The sequence below is a fragment of the Lolium rigidum genome, chromosome 1 (assembly GCF_022539505.1).
Source record: "Lolium rigidum isolate FL_2022 chromosome 1, APGP_CSIRO_Lrig_0.1, whole genome shotgun sequence".
Taxonomy (NCBI): Eukaryota; Viridiplantae; Streptophyta; class Magnoliopsida; order Poales; family Poaceae; genus Lolium; species Lolium rigidum.
Genome location: NC_061508.1, coordinates 89,725,442 through 89,743,349, shown reverse-complemented (window position 1 = coordinate 89,743,349; position 17,908 = coordinate 89,725,442). Strand labels below are relative to the sequence as shown.

Sequence of the window (17,908 nt, the reverse complement as noted above, 5' to 3'; positions counted from 1 at the left end):
GGTTTTAGTGATGCTTCACTTATTTGAAGTCTAAATAGGCATGAGGTATGGCAGGGTTCTACTCATGACCCAAAGTAATCCATGGATTGGAATTTAACTATGGTCTAGGGTTTTATTTGGGATTACCCATGTAATACACAAGCTAGAATTGGGTATAAGCATAAGCTTTGATTATGTTTTATTGGCTAGCTAGGGTTAGTCCACCATACAAGACATGAGGATTGATCTGGGGTTAACTACTAGTGATATATTTAATATTTTATGTGATAGATGAGATCTAATTAATCATATGGGTTTAACTTATCCTTTATATCTACAAGGTATAATCATGCATTAGACAAGATATACTCATTCCTCACTAATCCCTCTTTAATATTCCTCTCATCACACTCATCCTAGATTCTTAGGGTTTATAATTAATACCAAGTTGTGATGATTATGGAATTGGTTTCCTAAGGTATTGTTATTGGAATAGGGTTCTCACCTCCAAGATTAAATATTGACTTGAACAACTAGGATTAGTACTACTCTAGTATTCTTGTATGGGCATGGCTATGATTATAACTTCTCTCACTTCTCAATGTCTTGGAATATCCTAAGGTCCTACTCAAGAGATGATGATATGATCCTCTAAATATATGGTTTTCCTAGGAATTCTACCTTGGTATCTTCTGTAGCTTGTTCTTCAGGAAATCTGATAAACCTGCATCTTGTGGTATGCCTCCACCTCCTAGCTTCTTCATCTTGATCCTAGCTAATGTATATGGAGTGGCTCTATGTGTTTGTTTCTATGTATCATGCTACAAGGTGTTCAAATGGATGAAGGGTGTGGCTCTATTTATAGGCTTGGGCAAGCTCTAGTATCATGACACATAGGTGGTGACTCTTGATTTGGTTTGATGAGTAAGGTGCTTGGTTGTCATGCCCTCATCCATAGCAATCCTTTGAGCATGAGGTGGCAAAACTTGGAAAGCAAGTCATGTAGATATTTTCATCCCACATGGCATAGAGATTATCCTCTCATATGATTTATTTTTGGATAGCCAAGTGGCATTTGCTACTAAATATCATGTGGATGGTTTTATTATTGTGGATGAGTCATCACACCATCTTTGATTGGATTTACATTATAATATTGGTAAAAAGGTTAAGGTTGAGGGTTATTTCTCAAGTTTGGATAGTTGGTGTTTGAATTCACCAAGGCATGATCATATGAGTTTCAAAATACTCATAGTTAGTTTTATTCAAATAGTTTGAACTATAATTCGTAATGTAAATGGATTTAGTTTTATGATATTCCATATACTTAATAAGTAATGATTTAAATAAGAATGTGTGGCATTTATGCACTTTAGACCCTGTGGTTTACCTTATTTGGTAATAAGTTTAGAAGTGAATTACATTACACACAAAGGCAGTTGCTAACTTTTAAGTGTTAATAAGTTAGGGTTTGATTCTTAAAGAATGTGTTGTTGTAAATATAATTCCATTTGATCTAATCCATAGATCAAATCATCTCTACCCAAAACAAGGTTTTAACAAAGATCACAGTGAAGTTTATAGCGCTTGACTTGATGATCTACTTCAATTCCAAGCAAGTCAAGTGAAACTTCAGTGGATCGTGGTAAGTTTTATTTGAAAGCGCGAAAATTCCCCGGATTTTCTATGCATGAATGCAATGCACACTTTGGTGTTCTCTCATTTTGTTGCCTCTAAACCTGGGATATTACATCTGGTTCTCCACACGTCCTTGAACGACGCGGCCACCGCCCCTTGCGCCAGGCTAGCATAAGCTGAGCTAGTGGAGAAGATGCCTGAAGGCTCCAGGGCCCAGGAGACCTCGTCGTCCTCCGGGCTAGTAGGAAGTCCCTGTACCTCCCTACACATATTGTCCCACTCCACTGTCTCGGCAAGGCCAAACTGCCGTCTGAAGCGGAGGCGCCATTCCCCTGGCACCCCCTCGAGCACCCTCGCCCCATCGACGGTGATGAACGGTGACTCACAGCAGATGAAAAGCCTGGGAAATCTCGCCCTAAGTGGGCCGTTTCCAGTCTACCAGTCCGTCCAGAAATAGGTCCTTCTCCCGTTCCGAACCCTATGCTTGGCCCCCAGTTTGAAGTGCCATTTAACCTTTTGTATCGCATTCCAAAACTAGGAGCCATGAGTTGGGACCTCTCCCGCATAGAGATCCCTGGCCCCTGCCCCGCAGATACTTAGCCCTGATCAGGTCTGCCCACGGACCTTCCGCTCCTTGGTAGAGCTTCCAAATCCATTTCACCATGTGATGTCCTACTCAGAACTTGAGCCGATAAAACAGCCTTTTGGGGGCTATTCCACGCATATCATAAAAATATACTCCTGGGAGTACCTTGCAATTTACTTGATGAATCTCGCGTAGCTTAGGCGTAGTGACTTGGGAATTTGGTGTGGCGCCTGAGATGACAATTTCTTTCTTTTTTTTCCATCTGATCCTGACCTGGGATAACGGAACAAGCACACACCAACAGCATCCATGTACAACAAGGAAAACGCAAAATTCAAAGCGTGAAGCGCCGTCTACTGCTAGCATCTTTCATAACCGAGAACTAGGAATTTCAAACAACGACCACGACATATATACAAAGCAAGCACCGAGGGAGTGTCAGTTGATTGGTTGTCCTTAACTGGTTCCAGTTGAGTTATGCCAAATCAACAGCCAAACTTTGATTTTTAAAGAAATTTTGGCTCTCCACAAATGGTTGAAAGACCTGTCAATACCATTACTACATAAGTGAGAATACATAGATTTCAGCGTGAACTCCCCCGATTTTGTCCATTTCCATTTTGGCCTACCAGTCCGACAAGGAACAGCAGCACATGCTACTGTGTCTTGTAGTTTTTCGCATTATATTTGAAGACAGCATTTTCTTTCTTCTTGTTTTTAGAAAGTGAGAAGCTTTGTAGTTTGGTTAATCAGAGTGAGGACTAATCCTTAAGAGAGCATTTTCTTAATCAGAGTCCAAGGCCCTATATTTGTCAATTAACCGAAGAAAATTGTTGATTTAAGTATAAAAAAGGTACAACACATCCAAAACATCGTCCAACCTGACTACCAACACAGACCTGAGACACGTCGTCGAGGATGAGATAGTTATAATTTCAACACAAAGCCCATGCAGCTCATGTCAAACAGTTTGCCAACACATCGAGGATGACCCTAGCTCACAATCAGGTTTTGTTTGTTTGAAGTGTATTCTAGGGAATTGGAGAGAATTATACAGAATCCTAAGATTTAGATCGCGCGAAAATAATATTACACCATCTGGCATCAGCGTCAGTAACATGTTGGAAGTCCTATATTTACAAGAAAAAATAGGAGCAGAGCTCACTATTTGCATCAATGAAACAAAGGTTTTACATTGTATCAGGTTTACAGAGTGGCCGACAAGCCAATTTAAGGGAATCCTACAACTCAAGACGCCATGCTCTCAGAATCCTTCTGTCAAAGGTCATTCTTCGTTCGAAGCTTCTACCGGAACGATCAGACCCAGGCTATGTGAAGCAGTTGCCATGCTCTTCTGTCCAGGAGAAGCATCATTTCACTAGTACTTATTGTGTGTCTTTGCAGAGTTCACCTACGATCCTGAACCGAAATTCATTTTGTAAGGTACAGAGACTCAAAAGGGAGTAAGTTAATTCTGACAGAGTGTTTGTTCGAAGCGAGCCACCACCCAGAAATGTTGTCAACTGATTCGGACTGTGTACATTGAAAAAACCTGCTGTGTACTCCCAAAATCGACTAGCAATAACACATATAAAGAATATTGTTCTATAGTTTCACTCCACAAAAATGTTGTTCAGCAAATATACCGAATACACATAAAACCAAGAAAGTGTTTGGCTGCAGTAACAGTTCGAGGACACACCGTGATTGAAATGATTCGTGAGGGTAATGGCATACAATGCAGTACAATATTATCCTCACGAATTCTGATTACACAAGATTTTTTTTCGATAAAAAGAATATATTAATATCAAGAAGATACAATTACACAAGATGGGTACGGCAGAACTTTTGGAGAATAGGCGGAAGCCCTGCTTTTATATAAAAGCAATACACAAACACAGAGTACTGGGAGAATTTGCCCTTACAAAGTTCGAACACCACAGAACGAAGAAAAACAACAGAAGCTCCAGAGAGCACCTAGTTACAAACTGGACTACTGGCGAGCAACTAGATAAACTGGAGACTGCTGCTAAAAGCTCAACCAACACCTCCGCGCGGTTTTATAAGGAAGAAGGAACCTTTAGCCACCATCTTCAGTTTCTCGATTATCACCACACACTCCTCTTCATGCTTTGCTGGTCACAGAAGTTTCCACTGCGATTGGTAGAACCAGCGTGTCTACCCGGTCTAGGGCGGAGAATGTAGGGGAAGGAAGGGGCGCTGTGCATGCAGAGGCGAGGGCGCCGGCGGCAGGGTGCCGTCGCGCGGCTTGGGACAGGCGGCGGCGCAAGGCGAAGGCGGCGGCTAGGGTTTGGGACTCCGACTCATTGAGGAGTCGACAACAAAATATGTTTATTGCTTGATTGTTCTGGTCGATTACAACTCGTATATATAAGAGAAATCTGCTGATGGGCTAAGCCCCTAATCTGCTAATTGGCCTAAGCCCCTAACTAAGCCTGGCCGGTGGGGCCCCTCTGGTGGTAGACCAACCCGATCATAACATCTCTCCCCGCTTGCGCAAACAGCTTGTCCTTGAGCTGGTAGTCTGGATAATGCTGCTGGAACGCATCACGTGGTTCCCAAGTTGCCTCCTCAGCTGGAAGGCCCTCCCACTGCACCAACAAGTGCCAAACATCACGACGTAGCTGGGCGCGCAGCACCTTCGCCGGGTTGGGAAGTAAACGGCCCTCTACCGTCGGCGGAAGTGGTGGAGTGGTGACCGGTGGCGTGCCGCGGTAGGGCTTCAGCAGCCCCACGTGGAAGACGTCGTGAATGCGCGCCCCATCAGGCAACTGAAGACGGTACGCCAAGGTCCCAATCCGCTGCAAGATGACGAAGGGCCCCGCATAGCGCGGACCAAGCTTGTGTTTTGCCCGCGGGTCGAGAGACTGGTGAGAGCGGTGTAGCAGACGCAACCACACCCAGTCACCCACCGTGTACTCCACCTCGCGGTGGCGGCCGTCATAGTAGTGCTTGGCGACCTGCTGAGCCTGGACAAGACGCTGCCGCACCTCGGCTAGCATCTCGTCGCGGGTGGGGATGAGCTCGCCAGCTGCCTCCGTCTGCGCCATCGCCGGGTCCACCGGCAGAGTAGGCGGAGGTGGCCTACCATAGACCACCTCGAATGGTGTGGCGCGTAGGGCGGAGTGGTATGAGGTGTTGTAGCAGTACTCCGCCCATGCAAGCCAATCCACCCAAGCCCAAGGGCGGTCACCTGTAACACAGCGCAAATACATGGCGATCACCTTATTGACCACCTCCGACTGGCTATCCGTCTGGGGGTGGAACGCCGTGCTGAACCGGAGCTGGACCCCCGCCATGCGGAAGAGATCCCGCCACACGTGCCCCGTGAACACCGGATCCCGATGACAGACGATGGATGAGGGAAACCCGTGTAGGCGGATGATGCCGTCGAAGAAGGCAAGGGCCACCGACGAGGCCATGTAGGGATGGCCGAGCGCGATGAAGTGGGCGTACTTGGAGAAGCGTTCGACCACCGTGAGGATGATGGACTTGCCCCCCACCTTAGGGAGGCCCTCGATGAATTCCATGGAGATGTCGGCCCACACCTATGATGGTACGTCGAGCGGCTGCAAAACGCCCGCTGGGCGGAAAGTCTCCGTCTTGTTGCGCTGGCACGTCTCACACGAACGCACCCAGTCCTGGACCATGGCCTGATCACCGGGGACGTAGAAGTCGGCGCGGAGGCGGTGGAGTGTCTTTTGGACACCCTCATGACCCGCGGAATGCGCCAGTAGCAGCACCTGGTGACGGAGGTCGTCGTGGTCGGGCACGAACACCCGGCGGCCATGGAGGAGGAGACCGTCGATGAAGCGCCATGGGTCGTCCAGCTCGCCCGCGTCAAGCTGTTGCCGCAGAAGCTGGGCATCCGTCGCGGTCGCGATCGCCTGGTGGACGCGGTCGAAGAGGGCGAAAGAGGGTCCCGAGCGGATGCATAGCAGGCGCCCCTCCGAGGCGCCGTCGGCATTGTCTGGGTCGGCGTCGCGGCGAGACAAGGCGTCGGCCACAGTGTTGAGGCACCCAGGGCGGTACTCCATCGTGAAGTCGAAGCCGAAGAGTTTCCTGATCCACTGGTGTTGTGGCACCGTCGACAGTCGCGACAGTCGCTGGTCCAAGAGGAACTTAAGGCTGTAGTGGTCCATGCGTAAGCGGAATGAGCGCCCCCATAGGTAGGGTCACCTGTGGCGCACGGCCTGTACCAAGCCAATGAGTTCCTGCTCGTACGCCGCGAGCTTGAGGTGGCGTGCAGCAAACGGGCGGCTGAAGTAGGCGAGAGGCCCGTCGCCCTGGTGAAGGACGGCACCGAACCCCGCTCCCGAGGCGTCGCAGTCGACGATGAACAGCCTGTCGAAATCCGGCATCTGGAGGACGGGGCCCGTCGTGAGGGCCCCCTTGAGGGCCTCGAAGGCAGCGGTAGCCTCGTCGTCCCAAGCGAAGGCATCGCGCCGCGGCAGGCGCGTGAAGGCGAGGCGATGAGGCCAAACTCCCGGATGAACTTCCGGTAGTATCGGCGAGGCCCAGGAACACGCGTAGGGCGCGCGGAGAGTGCGGCGTCGGCCAGGCGGCGACGGCCGCCACCTTGTCTGCATCCATCGCCACCCCATCGGCGGATATGACGTGACCGAGGTAGGCCACAGAAGTCGTCGCAAATGAGCACTTCGAGCGCTTAAGGTGAAGTTGATGCGCTCGAAGCTCGTTGAATACGATGGCGATATGCTGCAGGTGCTCTGCCCATGATGCACTTAGATCAATATATCATCAAAAAAACCATCACAAAACGGCGTAAGTATGGACGGAGGACGTCGTTCATCAGGGCCCGGAAGGTCGCGGGCGCGTTGGTGAGGCCGAAGGGCATCACCACGAACTCGAAGTGGCCATGATGCGTCCAGAACGTCGTCTTGGCGATGTCCTCCGGGTGCATGCGCACCTGATGATAGCCTGATCGGAGGTCGAGCTTGGTGAAGAACCGCGCCCCGTGGAGCTCATCGAACAGCTCGTCAACCACCGGGATCGGGAACTTGTCCTTGAGTGTGAGGGCGTTGAGGGCGCGGTAGTCGATGCAGAAGCGCCACGTGCCATCCGACTTGCGCACCAGCAGCACCGGCGCGGAGAACGGGGACGTGGAGATCCGGATGATACTCGCGGCAAGCATGAGCGCGCACTGACGCTCCAGCTCGTCCTTCTGCAGCTATGGGTAGCGGTATGATCGCACCGCCACTGGCGCCGACCCTGGCAGGAGGTGGATACGGTGGTCACACGCGCGTGGGGGTGGCAGCGCATGCGGCTCCTCGAAGATGTCATCGTGCTGCTGCAGGAGGTGTGTCAGGTGGGGGTGCCCGGCGTCGTCGTCCCCGGAGACAAGCTGAAGCTGAGGTGCAGGGGGCGGCACCCCCGAGGCCCTCCCAGCGGATGTGGCGACTCTAGCGCCAGAACGTCATCGTCAGGGCGTCGAAGTCCCAAAGGATGGGGCCGAGCGTCCGCAGAAAGTCGACGCCAAGGATGAAGTCAAAGCAGCCCAAGTCGATGCCGGCGCACGTGATGACGAAGTGCTCGTCGCCGATGGTGAGGGGTACGTGTTGGACCACCCCATGGTAGTGGAGGCGGTCACCGTTGGCCACAGTCACGCGGAGGTGATCCCCGCCTGTCGGCTGGAGCGCGAGGCGGCGCATAGTGGCGGCGGGAAGGAAGTTGTGCGTGGAGCCCGTGTCTAGCAGAGCTACCAGGGTCTCGCCCTGGATCGTGACCGGTAGCAGCATTGTCCTCTCGTGGCGGATGCCGGCGAGTGCGTGTAGGGAGACGATGAAGGCCGTGGCGGCCACGGCGGTCGGCTCGGCCGGCTCGGTCGTGGTGCCAGCAGTCCCGGGCGTCGCGTCCCCCTCCTCCACGTCGATTGTCTCCAGGTAGAAGAGGCGCGGGCACACGTGGCCGGGCGTGTAGGGGTCGTCGCAGTTGAAGCAGAACCCAAGGCGGCGGCGTTCGAGCTGCTCCGCCGGGGTGAGGCGGCGGAACGTGCGAGTAGCCGCGGGGGCGGGGCTGGCCGGTCCTGGTGGGGCGGGGCGGGTGACAGCCGCGGTCGGAGGAGGAGGCTGAGCGGCGCGGCCGTCGCGGGCCAGGGGTGCCTGCTGAACCGCCTGGGCGCGACACTCATAAGCGCGCGCGTAGTGCATCGCCGTCTGGAGGTCCTGCGGGGCCTGGAGCTCCACGTCCACGCAGATGTGGTCAGGAAGGCCGGCAATGAAGAGCTCGGCGCGCTGGTGCCCCGTCACCCCAGGCGCATGGCATGTGAGGGCCTGGAAGCGGTCGGCGAAATCCTGCACCGTGGTGGTGAAGGCCAAACGCCCGAGTTCCGCCAAGCGGCTGCCGCGGATCGGGGTACCAAAGCGGAGGAGGCAGAGCTCGCGGAAGCGGTCCCATGGGGGCATGCCGCCCTCGTCCTGCTCGAGGGAGTAATACCACGTCTGGGCGGCGTCGCGGAGGTGGTACGAGGCGAGCCAAGTCCGGTCCGAAGCGAGGGTGCGCTGCCCGCGAAAGAATTGCTCGCATTGGTTGAGCCAGTTGAGGGGGTCCTCGACGCCGTCGTACGTGGCAAAATCGAGCTTGGCGTAGCGTGGGGGAGCGAGGCTGGCGGTGCCCTGGCCGGGGTACTTCGCGCGGCCAGCAGAGGGCTCCGCAAAACGCGAGTACGTCGGCTCCGGGAAGGAAGGCCTCGGAGGGTCCCCGGCAGCCGTGTAGACGGGAGGAGGCGCCGATGCGGCCGAGTAGACGGGCGGGGGCTCCGTCGCGGTCACCCACGCCGGTAGCCGGGAGGGCGACGACGGAAACGGCACCCGTTGGATGGGGACGCCCTGGGGCAGCGAGGCAGGGCCGGCGCTGGGGGCCGGCTGCCACGACGCCCACAGCGGCGGAGGCGGCGAGGCCGGGGGCGGCACGGGCACGCCCTGGGCGGGTGGAACCACCGGCGCGGCCGGGTAGGCAGTGAGGGCTGGCAGTAGTGATTGCATGGTCATCCCCTGCGTGCCGATCAAGTACAGGCGGATGCCCTGGACCGCGGTGGCGAGGTCGCGGATGGTCGTCGAGACCTCCTGCTGCGAGAGGAGGGGAGCGGCATCGGCCGCTGATACGTCCCAAACGTATCTATAATTTCTTATGTTCCATGCTACTTTTATGATGATACTCACATGTTTTATACACATTATATGTCATATTTATGCATTTTTCGGCACTAACCTATTGACGAGATGCCGAAGAGCCGATTCTTGTTTTCTCGCTGTTTTTGGTTTCAGAAATCCTAGTAAGGAAATATTCTCGGAATTGGACGAAATCAACGCCCAGGGGCCTATTTTTCCACGAAGCTTCCAGAAGACCGGAGGACTTACGAAGTGGGGCCACGAGGTGGCGCCACACTAGGGCGGCGCGGCCCAAGCCTTGGTCGCGCCGGCCTGTTGTGTGGGTGATGTCTACGGGAGCTTCTATTCTTGTAGACAGTGTTGGGCCTCCAAGAGCAGAGGTTTGTAGAACAGCAGCAAGTTTCCCTTAAGTGGATCACCCAAGGTTTATCGAACTCGGGGAGGAAGAGGTCAAAGATATCCCTCTCATGCAACCCCGCAACCACAAAGCAAGAAGTCTCTTGTGTCCCCAACACACCTAATAGGTGCACTAGTTCGGCGAAGAGATAGTGAAATACAGGTGGTATGAATAAGTAGTAGCAACGGCACCGGAACAGTGCTTTGCCCGAGACAGGTAAACAAGCGGTAGTAACGCAGCGAGTAGTAACGCAGTAAAACGAGTAAACAAGCAGCGATAGCGATATTTAGGAACAAGGCCTAGGGATTACACTTTCACTAGTGGACACTCTCAACATTGATCACATAACAGAATAGATAAATGCATACTCTACACTTTTGTTGGATGATGAACACATTGCGTAGGATTACACGAACCCTCAATGCCGGAGTTAACAAGCTCCACAATAATGCTCATATTTTAGTAACCTTTAGTGTAAGATAGATCAAAAGACTAAACCAAGTACTAGCATAGCATGCACACTTGTCACCTTCATGCATATGTAGGAGGAATAGATCACATCAATATTATCATAGCAATAGTTAACTTCGCAATCTACAAGAGATCATGATCATAGCATAAACCAAGTACTAACACGGTGCACACCCTGTCACCTTTGCACACGTGTAGGAGGAATAAAACTACTTTAATAACATTGCTAGAGTAGCACATAGATAAATTGTGATACAAACACATTGCAATCATAAAGAGATATAAATAAGCACCTCACTATGCCATTCAAAAGTGAATAAGTATTCAGTGAAATATAGCCTAAGAGACCCACACGGTGCACACACTCGTCACCTTTACACACGTGGGACAAGGAGTCTCCGGAGATCACATAAGTAAAACTCACTTGACTAGCATAATGACATCTAGATTACAAGCATCATCATATGAATCTCAATCATGTAAGGCAGCTCATGAGATTATTGTATTGAAGCACATAGGAGAGAGATGAACCACATAGCTACCGGTACAGCCCCGAGCCTCGATGGAGAACTACTCCCTCCTCATGGGAGCAGCAGCGGTGATGAAGATGGCGGTGGAGATGGCAGCGGTGTCGATGGAGAAGCCTTCCGGGGGCACTTCCCCGCTCCGGCGGGTGCCGGAACGGAGACTCTGTCCCCGGATCTTGGCTTCGCGATGGCGGCGGTTCTGGAAGGTTTACGTGGTTTTCGTCCAACGCCCCGAGGTTTTTAGGTCGGGGGCTTTATATAGGCGGAGAGGCGGCGCAGGAGGGCTTACGGGGGGCCCACACCCTAGGGGCGCCCCCCTTGGCCGCGCCGGGGTGTGGTGTGGTGGCCCTGCCCCCTTCTCCGGCGGTTCTCGTGTGTTCCGGATGCTTCCGGGTAAAATAGGAACCCGGGCGTTGATTTCGTCCGATTCCGAGAATATTTCGTTACTAGGATTTCGAAACCAAAAACAGCAGAAAACGAGAACCGGCACTTCGGCATCTTGTTAATAGGTTAGTTCCGGAAAATGCACGAATATGACATAAAGTGTGCATATAACATGTAGATAACATCAATAATGTGGCATGGAACACAAGAAATTATCGATACGTTGGAGACGTATCAGCATCCCCAAGCTTAGTTTCGCTCGTCCCGAGCAGGTAAAACGATAACAAAGATAATTTCTGGAGTGACATGCCATCATAAACTTGATCATACTATTTGTAAAGCATATGTAGTGAATGCAGCGATCAAAACAATGTATATGACATGGGTAAACAACTGAATCATAAAGCAAAGACTTTTCATGAATAGCACTTCAAGACAAACATCAATAAGTCTTGCATAAGAGTTAACTCATAAAGTAATAATTCAAAGTAAAGGTATTGAAGCAACACAAAGGAAGATGAAGTTTCAGCGGTTGCTTTCAACTTATAACAAGTATATCTCATGGATAATTGTCAATGCAAAGCAATATAACAAATGCAATATGCAAATATGTAAGAATCAATGCACAGTTCACACAAGTGTTTGCTTCTTGAGATGGAGAGAAATAGGTGAACTGACTCAACAATGAAAGTAAAAGAATGGTCCTCCATAGAGGAAAAGCATCGATTGCTATATTTGTGCTAGAGCTTTGATTTTGAAAACATGAAACAATTTTGTCAACGGTAGTAATAAAGCATATGCATCATGTAAATTATATCTTATAAGTTGCAAGCATCATGCATAGTGTACCAATAGTGCCCGCACCTTGTCCTAATTAGCTTGGACTACCTGGATTATCACCGCAATACATATGCTTTAACCAAGTTTCACAAAGGGGTACCTCTATGCCGCCTGTACAAAGGTCTAAGGAGAAAGCTCGCATTTGGATTTCTCGCTTTTGATTATTCTCAACTTAGACATCCATACCGGGACAACATAGACAACAGATAATGGACTCCTCTTTTAATGCTTTAAGCATTTGACAACAATTAATTCTTTTCTCATTAGAGACTTGAGGATATTTGTCCAAAACTGAAACTTCCACCATGAATCATGGCTTTAGTTAGCGGCCCAATGTTCTTCTCTCACAATATGCATGCTCAAACCATTCAACTCAGTGTAGATCGCCCTTACTTCGGACAAGACGAACATGCATAGCAACTCACATGAAATTCAACAATGAGTTGATGGCGTTCCCCGAGTAAACATGGTTATCGCACAACAAGCAACTTAATAAGAGATAAAGTGCATAATTACATATTCAATACCACAATAGTTTTTAAGCTATTTGTCCCATGAGCTATATATTGCAAAGGTGAATGATGGAATTTTAAAGGTAGCACTCAAGCAATTTACTTTGGAATGGCGGGAAAATACCATGTAGTATAGGTAGATATGGTGGACACAAATGGCATAGTGGTTGGCTCAAGTATTTTGGATGCATGAGAAGTATTCCCTCTCGATACAAGGTTTAGGCTAGCAAGGCTTATTTGAAACAAACACAAGGATGAACTGGTGCAGCAAAACTCACATAAAAGACATATTGAAAACATTATAAGACTCTACACCGTCTTCCTTGTTGTTCAAAACTCAATACTAGAAATTATCTAGACTGTAGAGAGACCAATTATGCAAACCAAATTTTAGCATGCTCTATGTATTCTTCACTAATAGGTGCAAAGTATATGATGCAAGAGCTTAAACATGAGCACAACAATTGCCAAGTATCACATTACCCAAGACATTATAGCAATTACTACATGTATCATTTTCCAATTCCAACCATATAACAATTTAACGAAGAGGAAACTTCGCCATGAATATTATGAGCTAAGAACACATGTGTTCATATGAACCAGCGGAGCGTGTCTCTCTCCCAAACAAGCATGATGTAATCCAATTTATTCAAACAAAAACAAAAACAAAAGCACACAGACGCTCCAAGTAAAGCACATAAGATGTGACCGAATAAAAATATAGTTTCAAGAGAAAGAACCTGATAATTTATCGATGAAGAAGGGGATGCCTTGGGCATCCCCAAGCTTAGACGCTTGAGTCTTCTTGATATATGCAGGGATGAACCACCGGGGCATCCCCAAGCTTAGACTTTTCACTCTTCTTGATCGTAGTATATCATCCTCCTCTCTTGACCCTTGAAAACTTCCTCCACACCAAACTCGAAACAACTCATTAGAGGGTTAGTGGACAATAAAAATTAACATGTTCAGAGGTGACACAATCATTCTTAACACTTCTGGACATTGCATAAAGCTACTTGGACATTAATAGATCAAAGAAATTCATCCAACATAGCAAAAGAGGCAATGCGAAATAAAAGGCAGAATCTGTCAAAACAGAACAGTCCGTAAAGATGGATTTTATTAGGCCACCAGACTTGCTCAAATGAAAATGCTCAAATTGAATGAAATTTGCGTACATATCTGAGGATCACTCACGTAAATTGGCATAATTTTCTGAGTTACCTACAGAGAATTAGACCCAGATTCGTGACAGAAAAGAAATCTGTTTCTGCGCGAGTAATCCAAATCTAGTACTTACTTTACTATCAAAGACTTTACTTGGCACAACAAAACACAAAACTAAGATAAGGAGAGGTTGCTACAGTAGTAAACAACTTCCAAGACACAAATATAAAACAAAGTACTGTAGCAAAATAACACATGGGTTATCTCCCAAGAAGTTCTTTCTTTTAGCCATTAAGATGGGCTCAGCAGTTTTAATGATGCACTCGCAAGAAATAGTATTTGAAGCAAAAGAGAGCATCAAGAGGCAAATTCAAAACACATTTAAGTCTAACATGCTTCCTATGCATAGGAATCTTGTAAATAAACAAGTTCATGAAGAGCAAAGTAACAAGCATAGGAAGATAAAACAAGTGTAGCTTCAAAAATTTCAGCACATAGAGAGGCATTTTAGTAACATGAAAATTTCTACAACCATATTTTCCTCTCTCATAATAACTTTCAGTAGCAACATGAGCAAACTCAACAATATAACTATCACATAAAACATTCTTATCATGAGTCTCATGCATAAAATTATTACTCTCCACATAAGCATAATCAATTTTATTAGTTGTAGTGGGAGCAAATTCAACAAAGTAGCTATCATTATTATTCTCATCAAGTGTAGGAGGCATAGTATAATCACAACAAAATTTACTCTCCATAGTAGGTGGCGCCAAAAGACCACTATTATAATCATCACAAATAGGAGGCAAAGTATCATCAAAGAAAATTTTCTCCTCAATGCTTGGGGGACTAAAAATATCATGAAAACCAGCTTCGCCAAGCTTAGAACTTTCTATATCATTATCAACAATGGTGTTCAAAGCGTTCATACTAATATTACTACCAAAGATGCAAATAAGATTTCATAGGTTTTTTAATTTTCGCATCAAACAATCCATGTTTTAAATCAGGAAATAGAATAAGAAGCTCATTGTTGTCCATTATGCCAAACTAGTGTAAACAAGAAACAAAAAGATGCAATTGCAGGATCTAAAGGAAATAGCTTCGAGCACACACACGACGGCGCCGGAAAAATACTTTACCCGGGACCGTAGTATGAGAGCCTTTTACCTTTCCTCCCGGCAACGGCGCCGTAAAAGTGCTTGATGTCTACGGGAGCTTCTATTCTTGTAGACAGTGTTGGGCCTCCAAGAGCGAGAGGTTTGTAGAACAGCAAGCAAGTTTCCCTTAAGTGGATCACCCAAGGTTTATCGAACTCGGGGAGGAAGAGGTCAAAGATATCCCTCTCATGCAACCCCGCAACCACAAAGCAAGAAGTCTCTTGTGTCCCCAACACACCTAATAGGTGCACTAGTTCGGCGAAGAGATAGTGAAATACGGTGGTATGAATAAGTAGTAGCAACGGCACCGAACGTTGCTTTGCCCAGGACAATAAACAAGCAGTAGTAACGCAGCAGTAGTAACGCAGTAGAAACAAGTAAACAAGCAGCGATAGCGATATTTAGGAACAAGGCCTAGGGATTACACTTTCACTAGTGGACACTCTCAACATTGATCACATAACGGAATAGATAAATGCATACTCTACACTTTTGTTGGATGATGAACACATTGCGTAGGATTACACGAACCCTCAATGCCGGAGTTAACAAGCTCCACAATAATGCTCATATTTTAGTAACCTTTAGTGTAAGATAGATCAAAAGACTAAACCAAGTACTAGCATAGCATGCACACTTGTCACCTTCATGCATATGTAGGAGGAATAGATCACATCAATATTATCATAGCAATAGTTAACTTCGCAATCTACAAGAGATCATGATCATAGCATAAACCAAGTACTAACACGGTGCACACACTGTCACCTTTGCACACGTGTAGGAGGAATAAAACTACTTTAATAACATTGCTAGAGTAGCACATAGATAAATTGTGATACAAACACATTGCAATCATAAAGAGATATAAATAAGCACCTCACTATGCCATTCAACAGTGAATAAGTATTCTGTGAAATATAGCCTAAGAGACCCACACGGTGCACACACTGTCACCTTTACACACGTGGGACAAGGAGTCTCCGGAGATCACATAAGTAAAACTCACTTGACTAGCATAATGACATCTAGATTACAAGCATCATCATATGAATCTCAATCATGTAAGGCAGCTCATGAGATTATTGTATTGAAGCACATAGGAGAGAGATGAACCACATAGCTACCGGTACAGCCCCGAGCCTCGATGGAGAACTACTCCCTCCTCATGGGAGCAGCAGCGGTGATGAAGATGGCGGTGGAGATGGCAGCGGTGTCGATGGAGAAGCCTTCCGGGGGCACTTCCCCGCTCCGGCAGGGTGCCGGAACAGAGACTCCTGTCCCCGAGATCTTGGCTTCGCGATGGCGGCGGCTCCGGAAGGTTTACGTGGTTTCGTCCAACGCCCCGAGGTTTTTAGGTCGGGGGCTTTATATAGGCGGAGAGGCGGCGCAGGAGGGCTTCGGGGGGCCACACCCTAGGGGCGCCCCCCTTGGCCGCGCCGGGTGTGGTGTGGTGGCCCCGCCCCCTTCTCCGGCGGTTCTCGTGTGTTCCGGATGCTTCCGGGTAAAATAGGAACCCGGGCGTTGATTTCGTCCGATTCCGAGAATATTTCGTTACTAGGATTTCGAAACCAAAAACAGCGAGAAAACGAGAACCGGCACTTCGGCATCTTGTTAATAGGTTAGTTCCAGAAAATGCACGAATATGACATAAAGTGTGCATATAACATGTAGATAACATCAATAATGTGGCATGGAACACAAGAAATTATCGATACGTTGGAGACGTATCAGTGGGCCCCTCGTGTGGCCCCCTGACCTGCCCTTCCTCCTACATATAGTCTTCGTCGCGAAACCCCCAGTACCGAGAGCCACGGTACGGAAAACCTTCCAGAGACGCCGCCGCCGCCAATCCCATCTCGGGGGGATTCAGGAGATTGCCTCCGGCACCCTGCCGGAGAGGGGAATCATCTCCTGGAGGTCTCTTCATCGCCATGATCGCCTCCGGATCGATGTGTGAGTAGTTCACCCCTGGACTATGGGTCCATAGCGTAGCTGGATGGTCGTCTTCTCCCCATTGTGCTATCATGTTAGATCTTGTGAGCTGCCTATCATGATCAAGATCATCTATTTGTAATCCTTCATGTTGTGTTTGTTGGGATCCGATGAATATTGAATACTATGTCAAGTTGATTATCAATCTATCATATATGTTATTTATGTTCTTGCATGCTCTCCGTTGCTACTAGAGGCTCGGCCAAGTTGATACTTGTGACTCCAAGAGGGGGTATTTATGCTCGATAGTGGGTTCATGCCTCCATTAAATCCGGGACGATGACGAAAGTTCTAAGGTTGTGGATGTGCTTGTTGCCACTAGGGATAAAACATCGATGCTTTGTCTAAGGATATTTGTGTTGATTACATTACGCACCATACTTAATGCAATTGTCTCGTTGTTTACAACTTAATACCGGAGGGGTTCGGATGATAACTCGAAGGTGGACTTTTTAGGCATAGATGCATGCTGGATAGCGGTCTATGTACTTTGTCGTAATGCCCTGATTAAATCTCATAGTACTCATCATGATATATGTATGTGCATTGTTATGCCTTCTTTATTTGTCAATTGCCCAACCGTAATTTGTTCACCCAACATCTGCTATCTTATGGGAGAGACACCGCTAGTGAACTGTGGACCCCGGTCCTATTCTTTACATCCGAAATACAAACTCGCCGCAATTGTTCTTTACTTGTTCTTCGCAAACAATCATCATCATCCACACTATACATCTAATCCTTTGTTTATAGCAAGCCGGTGAGATTGACAACCTCGGTGTTACGTTGGGGCAAAGTTCTGTGATTGTGTTGTGCAGGTTCCACGTTGGCGCCGGAATCCCTGGTGTTGCGCCGCACTACACTCCTCCGCCATCAACCTTCAACGTGCTTCTTGACTCCTACTGGTTCGATAAACCTTGGTTTCTTACTGAGGGAAACTTGTTGTTGTACGCATCACACCTTCCACTCGGGCGTGTGCTTTACGCGTCATCAAGCTAAATTTCTGGCGCCGTTGCCGGGGAGATCAAGACACGCTGCAAGGGGAGTCTCCACTTCCAATCTCTTTACTTTGTTTTTGTCTTGCTTTAC

General features: G+C 48.3%; 1 pseudogene; it reads right to left on the bottom strand.

Moving 5' to 3' along the window:
• Positions 1 to 4,656: 4,656 nt before the first annotated feature.
• Positions 4,657 to 9,234, bottom strand: LOC124648880 (annotated as a pseudogene).
• Positions 9,235 to 17,908: the final 8,674 nt, after the last annotated feature.